The sequence below is a fragment of the Brachyhypopomus gauderio genome, chromosome 21 (genome assembly GCF_052324685.1).
Source record: "Brachyhypopomus gauderio isolate BG-103 chromosome 21, BGAUD_0.2, whole genome shotgun sequence".
Taxonomy (NCBI): Eukaryota; Metazoa; Chordata; class Actinopteri; order Gymnotiformes; family Hypopomidae; genus Brachyhypopomus; species Brachyhypopomus gauderio.
Genome location: NC_135231.1, coordinates 2,672,311 through 2,678,310, shown reverse-complemented (window position 1 = coordinate 2,678,310; position 6,000 = coordinate 2,672,311).

Genomic DNA, 6,000 nt, shown 5'->3' with positions numbered 1-6,000 from the left:
TGCTGGTCCACTGCTGTCAGTGTTAGTGTACTGGTATCTGTGTAATGCTGGTCCACTGCTGTCAGTGTTAGTGTACTGGTATGTGTGTAATGCTGGTCCACTGCTATCAGTGTTAGTGTACTGGTATGTGTGTAATGCTGGTCCACTGCTGTCAGTGTTAGTGTACTGGTATGTGTGTAATGCTAGTCCACTGCTGTCAGTGTTAGTGTACTGGTATCGCTGTAATGCTGGTCCACTGCTGTCAGTGTTAGTGTACTGGTATGTGTGTAATGCTGGTCCACTGCTATCAGTGTTAGTGTACTGGTATCTGTGTAATGCTGGTCCACTGCTGTCAGTGTTAGTGTACTGGTATCTGTGTAATGCTGGTCCACTGCTGTCAGTGTTAGTGTACTGGTATCTGTGTAATGCTGGTCCACTGCTGTCAGTGTTAGTGTACTGGTATCTGTGTAATGCTGGTCCACTGCTGTCAGTGTTAGTGTACTGGTATCTGTGTAATGCTGGTCCACTGCTGTCAGTGTTAGTGTACTGGTATGTGTGTAATGCTGGTCCACTGCTGTCAGTGTTAGTGTACTGGTATCTGTAATGCTGGTCCACTGCTGTCAGTGTTAGTGTACTGGTATCTGTGTAATGCTGGTCCACTGCTGTCAGTGTTAGTGTACTGGTATCTGTGTAATGCTGGTCCACTGCTGTCAGTGTTAGTGTACTGGTATCTGTGTAATTCTGGTCCACTGCTGTCAGTGTTAGTGTACTGGTATCTGTGTAATTCTGGTCCACTGCTGTCAGTGTTGGTGTACTGGTATCTGTAATGCTGGTCCACTGCTGTCAGTGTTAGTGTACTGGTATCTGTAATGCTGGTCCACTGCTGTCAGTGTTAGTGTACTGGTATGTGTGTAATGCTGGTCCACTGCTGTCAGTGTTAGTGTACTGGTATCTGTGTAATGCTGGTCCACTGCTATCAGTGTTAGTGTACTGGTATCTGTGTAATGCTGGTCCACTGCTGTCAGTGTTAGTGTACTGGTATGTGTGTAATGCTGGTCCACTGCTGTCAGTGTTAGTGTACTGGTATCTGTGTAATGCTGGTCCACTGCTGTCAGTGTTAGTGTACTGGTATGTGTGTAATGCTGGTCCACTGCTATCAGTGTTAGTGTACTGGTATGTGTGTAATGCTGGTCCACTGCTATCAGTGTTAGTGTACTGGTATCTGTGTAATGCTGGTCCACTGCTGTCAGTGTTAGTGTACTGGTATGTGTGTAATGCTGGTCCACTGCTGACAGTGTTAGTGTACTGGTATGTGTGTAATGCTGGTCCACTGCTATCAGTGTTAGTGTACTGGTATCTGTGTAATGCTGGTCCACTGCTGTCAGTGTTAGTGTACTGGTATGTGTGTAATGCTGGTCCACTGCTATCAGTGTTAGTGTACTGGTATGTGTGTAATGCTGGTCCACTGCTGTCAGTGTTAGTGTACTGGTATGTGTGTAATGCTAGTCCACTGCTGTCAGTGTTAGTGTACTGGTATCGCTGTAATGCTGGTCCACTGCTGTCAGTGTTAGTGTACTGGTATGTGTGTAATGCTGGTCCACTGCTATCAGTGTTAGTGTACTGGTATCTGTGTAATGCTGGTCCACTGCTGTCAGTGTTAGTGTACTGGTATCTGTGTAATGCTGGTCCACTGCTGTCAGTGTTAGTGTACTGGTATCTGTGTAATGCTGGTCCACTGCTGTCAGTGTTAGTGTACTGGTATCTGTGTAATGCTGGTCCACTGCTGTCAGTGTTAGTGTACTGGTATCTGTGTAATGCTGGTCCACTGCTGTCAGTGTTAGTGTACTGGTATGTGTGTAATGCTGGTCCACTGCTGTCAGTGTTAGTGTACTGGTATCTGTAATGCTGGTCCACTGCTGTCAGTGTTAGTGTACTGGTATCTGTGTAATGCTGGTCCACTGCTGTCAGTGTTAGTGTACTGGTATCTGTGTAATGCTGGTCCACTGCTGTCAGTGTTAGTGTACTGGTATCTGTGTAATTCTGGTCCACTGCTGTCAGTGTTAGTGTACTGGTATCTGTGTAATTCTGGTCCACTGCTGTCAGTGTTGGTGTACTGGTATCTGTAATGCTGGTCCACTGCTGTCAGTGTTAGTGTACTGGTATCTGTAATGCTGGTCCACTGCTGTCAGTGTTAGTGTACTGGTATCTGTGTAATGCTGGTCCACTGCTATCAGTGTTAGTGTACTGGTATCTGTGTAATGCTGGTCCACTGCTGTCAGTGTTAGTGTACTGGTATGTGTGTAATGCTGGTCCACTGCTGTCAGTGTTAGTGTACTGGTATCTGTGTAATGCTGGTCCACTGCTGTCAGTGTTAGTGTACTGGTATGTGTGTAATGCTGGTCCACTGCTATCAGTGTTAGTGTACTGGTATGTGTGTAATGCTGGTCCACTGCTATCAGTGTTAGTGTACTGGTATCTGTGTAATGCTGGTCCACTGCTGTCAGTGTTAGTGTACTGGTATGTGTGTAATGCTGGTCCACTGCTGACAGTGTTAGTGTACTGGTATGTGTGTAATGCTGGTCCACTGCTATCAGTGTTAGTGTACTGGTATCTGTGTAATGCTGGTCCACTGCTGTCAGTGTTAGTGTACTGGTATGTGTGTAATGCTGGTCCACTGCTATCAGTGTTAGTGTACTGGTATGTGTGTAATGCTGGTCCACTGCTGTCAGTGTTAGTGTACTGGTATGTGTGTAATGCTAGTCCACTGCTGTCAGTGTTAGTGTACTGGTATCGCTGTAATGCTGGTCCACTGCTGTCAGTGTTAGTGTACTGGTATGTGTGTAATGCTGGTCCACTGCTATCAGTGTTAGTGTACTGGTATCTGTGTAATGCTGGTCCACTGCTGTCAGTGTTAGTGTACTGGTATCTGTGTAATGCTGGTCCACTGCTGTCAGTGTTAGTGTACTGGTATCTGTGTAATGCTGGTCCACTGCTGTCAGTGTTAGTGTACTGGTATCTGTGTAATGCTGGTCCACTGCTGTCAGTGTTAGTGTACTGGTATCTGTGTAATGCTGGTCCACTGCTGTCAGTGTTAGTGTACTGGTATGTGTGTAATGCTGGTCCACTGCTGTCAGTGTTAGTGTACTGGTATCTGTAATGCTGGTCCACTGCTGTCAGTGTTAGTGTACTGGTATCTGTGTAATGCTGGTCCACTGCTGTCAGTGTTAGTGTACTGGTATCTGTGTAATGCTGGTCCACTGCTGTCAGTGTTAGTGTACTGGTATCTGTGTAATTCTGGTCCACTGCTGTCAGTGTTAGTGTACTGGTATCTGTGTAATTCTGGTCCACTGCTGTCAGTGTTGGTGTACTGGTATCTGTAATGCTGGTCCACTGCTGTCAGTGTTAGTGTACTGGTATCTGTAATGCTGGTCCACTGCTATCAGTGTTAGTGTACTGATATGTGTGTAATGCTGGTCCACTGCTGTCAGTGTTAGTGTACTGGTATGTGTGTAATGCTAGTCCACTGCTGTCAGTGTTAGTGTACTGGTATCGCTGTAATGCTGGTCCACTGCTGTCAGTGTTAGTGTACTGGTATGTGTGTAATGCTGGTCCACTGCTATCAGTGTTAGTGTACTGGTATCTGTGTAATGCTGGTCCACTGCTGTCAGTGTTAGTGTACTGGTATCTGTGTAATGCTGGTCCACTGCTGTCAGTGTTAGTGTACTGGTATCTGTGTAATGCTGGTCCACTGCTGTCAGTGTTAGTGTACTGGTATCTGTGTAATGCTGGTCCACTGCTGTCAGTGTTAGTGTACTGGTATCTGTGTAATGCTGGTCCACTGCTGTCAGTGTTAGTGTACTGGTATGTGTGTAATGCTGGTCCACTGCTGTCAGTGTTAGTGTACTGGTATCTGTAATGCTGGTCCACTGCTGTCAGTGTTAGTGTACTGGTATCTGTGTAATGCTGGTCCACTGCTGTCAGTGTTAGTGTACTGGTATCTGTGTAATGCTGGTCCACTGCTGTCAGTGTTAGTGTACTGGTATCTGTGTAATTCTGGTCCACTGCTGTCAGTGTTAGTGTACTGGTATCTGTGTAATTCTGGTCCACTGCTGTCAGTGTTGGTGTACTGGTATCTGTAATGCTGGTCCACTGCTGTCAGTGTTAGTGTACTGGTATCTGTAATGCTGGTCCACTGCTGTCAGTGTTAGTGTACTGGTATGTGTGTAATGCTGGTCCACTGCTGTCAGTGTTAGTGTACTGGTATCTGTGTAATGCTGGTCCACTGCTGTCAGTGTTAGTGCACTGGTATGTGTGTAATGCTGGTCCACTGCTGTCAGTGTTAGTGTACTGGTATCGTTGTAATGCTGGTCCACTGCTGTCAGTGTTAGTGTACTGGTATCTGTAATGCTGGTCCACCGCTGTCAGTGTTAGTGTACTGGTACCTGTGTAATGCTGGTCCACTGCTGTCAGTGTTAGTGTACTGGTATCTGTGTAATGCTGGTCCACTGCTGTCAGTGTTAGTGTACTGGTATCTGTGTAATTCTGGTCCACTGCTGTCAGTGTTGGTGTACTGGTATCTGTAATGCTGGTCCACTGCTGTCAGTGTTAGTGTACTGGTATCTGTAATGCTGGTCCACTGCTGTCAGTGTTAGTGTACTGGTATCTGTGTAATGCTGGTCCACTGCTATCAGTGTTAGTGTACTGGTATCTGTGTAATGCTGGTCCACTGCTGTCAGTGTTAGTGTACTGGTATGTGTGTAATGCTGGTCCACTGCTGTCAGTGTTAGTGTACTGGTATCTGTGTAATGCTGGTCCACTGCTGTCAGTGTTAGTGTACTGGTATGTGTGTAATGCTGGTCCACTGCTATCAGTGTTAGTGTACTGGTATGTGTGTAATGCTGGTCCACTGCTATCAGTGTTAGTGTACTGGTATCTGTGTAATGCTGGTCCACTGCTGTCAGTGTTAGTGTACTGGTATGTGTGTAATGCTGGTCCACTGCTGACAGTGTTAGTGTACTGGTATGTGTGTAATGCTGGTCCACTGCTATCAGTGTTAGTGTACTGGTATCTGTGTAATGCTGGTCCACTGCTGTCAGTGTTAGTGTACTGGTATGTGTGTAATGCTGGTCCACTGCTATCAGTGTTAGTGTACTGGTATGTGTGTAATGCTGGTCCACTGCTGTCAGTGTTAGTGTACTGGTATGTGTGTAATGCTAGTCCACTGCTGTCAGTGTTAGTGTACTGGTATCGCTGTAATGCTGGTCCACTGCTGTCAGTGTTAGTGTACTGGTATGTGTGTAATGCTGGTCCACTGCTATCAGTGTTAGTGTACTGGTATCTGTGTAATGCTGGTCCACTGCTGTCAGTGTTAGTGTACTGGTATCTGTGTAATGCTGGTCCACTGCTGTCAGTGTTAGTGTACTGGTATCTGTGTAATGCTGGTCCACTGCTGTCAGTGTTAGTGTACTGGTATCTGTGTAATGCTGGTCCACTGCTGTCAGTGTTAGTGTACTGGTATCTGTGTAATGCTGGTCCACTGCTGTCAGTGTTAGTGTACTGGTATGTGTGTAATGCTGGTCCACTGCTGTCAGTGTTAGTGTACTGGTATCTGTAATGCTGGTCCACTGCTGTCAGTGTTAGTGTACTGGTATCTGTGTAATGCTGGTCCACTGCTGTCAGTGTTAGTGTACTGGTATCTGTGTAATGCGGGTCCACTGCTGTCAGTGTTAGTGTACTGGTATCTGTGTAATTCTGGTCCACTGCTGTCAGTGTTAGTGTACTGGTATCTGTGTAATTCTGGTCCACTGCTGTCAGTGTTGGTGTACTGGTATCTGTAATGCTGGTCCACTGCTGTCAGTGTTAGTGTACTGGTATCTGTAATGCTGGTCCACTGCTGTCAGTGTTAGTGTACTGGTATGTGTGTAATGCTGGTCCACTGCTGTCAGTGTTAGTGTACTGGTATCTGTGTAATGCTGGTCCACTGCTGTCAGTGTTAGTGTACTGGTATGTGTGTAATGCTGG